Source organism: Grammomys surdaster, unplaced genomic scaffold, assembly GCF_004785775.1.
Source record: "Grammomys surdaster isolate TR1022 unplaced genomic scaffold, NIH_TR_1.0 125698, whole genome shotgun sequence".
Classification (NCBI taxonomy): domain Eukaryota; kingdom Metazoa; phylum Chordata; class Mammalia; order Rodentia; family Muridae; genus Grammomys; species Grammomys surdaster.
Window position 1 is genome coordinate 327967 of NW_021620534.1, and position 2373 is coordinate 330339.

At 48.7% G+C, this 2373-nt stretch overlaps 1 protein-coding gene across 3 annotated transcripts in view; it reads left to right on the top strand.

Annotated features, from left to right (window-relative positions):
- Positions 1-226: 226 nt before the first annotated feature.
- Cep70 (centrosomal protein 70) overlaps positions 227-2373 on the top strand; it is a 43111-nt gene continuing 40964 nt past the window's right edge. Inside the window, exon 1 of one of the 3 annotated variants that reach the window (XM_028788055.1) lies at positions 227-259. The gene's annotated coding sequence lies outside the window, so the exon portion shown is untranslated. Of the gene's footprint in view, positions 260-404; positions 520-2373 lie in introns of those variants that run through there. The other 2 variants (XM_028788057.1, XM_028788056.1) reach the window with 2 other exon arrangements.

Sequence of the window (2373 nt, forward strand, 5' to 3'; positions counted from 1 at the left end):
TGGTGAGCGTCCAGGGAGTGTCACAGCGCCTACAACAGACCACAGGTCGTTGTGTGTGGGAAGCCCCGCCCATGGGCGGAGCCAATGTTAGAGAGCGGCGTGGACCCGCCTTCCCCGCGCGCCAGGTGGTGGCGTCCCGCCCCGCAGGGAGGCCATCGACTGCGTCGGTTCGATTGGTCAGCCTGGCGGCGCTAACGGTCGCGTAGGCGGGGCTTAAGCCGTGGGGCGGGCGCAGTGAAAGCCACAGGCAGCGACTGAGGTGAGTGGCACTTGGGGTCGCTGAGGACGTTGCGTGGGTCTCTTTCAGGTGCACGCCCAAAAGTGGCTTCTCCGGAGTTCGGAGCGTCCCACTGACCAGCCAGGGCCCCCAGGATGGAGTCGCCCCGGCTCCTACGCGCTAGCTAGGAATTGCGCGTGCAGGTGTGGGCGTGGACCACCCTGCGGGGAGCCGGCCTGGCGCTTTGTGTCGCTCGCGTCCCACTCAGCACCCCTGCCTCCGTTCCCAGCCGAGTGTTTAAGGTGAGCGGCCAGGTAGAAGAGGCAGGAACTCAGCTTAGAATCCTACATGGAACCGGCTGGGTTTGGGGATAGTTGTAGATCCTTGGGACCGATTAGCTCCAGCTCGCTCTGCGGCGCTGTCAGGTGATAGCGATTTGGAGCAAAGTGGGAGATCGCGGAATAAAGGGTAGACTAGTACTCTTCCTGTCAGACTCAGTACAAATTCAGGGGGTGAGGACTCCGCCTTTTTGTGAGTCTACGTTGATTAAAGTGAAAAATACAGCAAAGCCTAATCAAGGTTCATCATCATCAACTAATCAGCAATTGTTTCTGTGTGTTGACTCCACAATGTAGGCATAGAGAAAGGATAGCCTCGGGCGTAGGTCCTTGCCCCTGCCTTGTTTGAGACAAGGTCTTTTTTTCTGCATACTGTCGGGGTTAGAGGGAGAGCTGTAGCGTCTGCCTCCGCTCTCCCTACTGGAGGGCTGAGATTACAGAATTCTCCCTTCCCGTGGGTTCTGAGGATTGCATCTCAAGCTTTCTTGCGACAAGTGGCTTTACCCGCTGAGCTGTCTCTCTAGTCTGCTACGTTATTTGTAATATCAGTTCTGCAGGCATTGGTTTCAACCTTCTACATTGCATGGATTTTTGTAAATAGTAAATAGCAAGTAAATAGTAAACAGTAAAGAGCAAGTTGCGATATTCTTAGACTAGAATTGCTCGTTCACTTTAGGCAAGGTTTCATGCAGCCCAGTCTGAGGATGACCTTGAACTCCTGATCCTCTAACCTCCGAAATGCTGGGATTACTGCTAAACACCACCGCACCCAGCTTATATATATGTTTTTATTTATTTTTTTTTTTTTTAAAGACAGGCTTTATGTAGCCTTGGCTGTCCTGGAACTAGCTCTCTAGACTCAGCAAACCTAGAACTCAACAGATCCTCCTGCCTCCTTAGTGCTGAAACTAAAGGTGTACACCACCACCAGCTGGCTATGAAATGTTAGTATGTGTTGTGTTTTAACAGATCCTCAGATACCTGCAGGGTAGTTTAATAAACTATTGGGAAGCATGGATGGACCGTGCCAAAATATACACTTTCCCCCAAGATGGCTGACACATGTAACCACACTCAGGAGGCTGAGAGGTGTGGATTGCTTAGTTCAAAATTAGTCTGGGCTATTTAGTGAGTTCTAGGTCAGCCAGGGTTGAATAGTAAGGTCCTGTTTCAAACATTTTTATTTCTTTTTCACATTTTGTTTTTCCTTTAACTTCATTCTTTTTCTCTTATTTTCCTTTTCTCACTTTTTCCCCACCCTCCTTTTCTTTTCTTGAGACAAGGTCTCCCCATGTAGCCCTGTCTTGGAAGTCACTATGTAAACCAGTTTGGCTTTGAACTCACAGAAGTCCACCAGGATTTGCTTCCTGAGTGCTAGGATTAAAGGCATGCACCACTATCCGCCACTAAACATTTTTACCACTTTTAATTATGTGTGTATGCATGTGTACAGGTGCCTGTGGGGCCCAGAGGAATTGGATTCCTGGAGCTGGAGTCATAGGTAGTTGTGAGTCACCAGATGTAGGTGGAGGGAATTGAACTCTGGTCCTCTGTAAAAGAGAACATGTTCTTAGCACTGTGCTGTGTTTTGTTTTATTTTGAGACAGGGTCTCTCTATATAGTCCCGGAACTCATTGTGTAGACCAGACTGGCCTTGAACTCACAAGATCTGCCTGCCTTTGCCTCCTGAGTGCTAAGATTAAAGTTATCTGCCACTATACCTGGCTTCCTTCTTTCTTTTCTTTCTTTCTTTCTTTTCTCTCTTTCTTTCTTTCTTTCTTTCTTTCTTTCTTTCTTTCTTTCTTTCTTTCTTTCTTT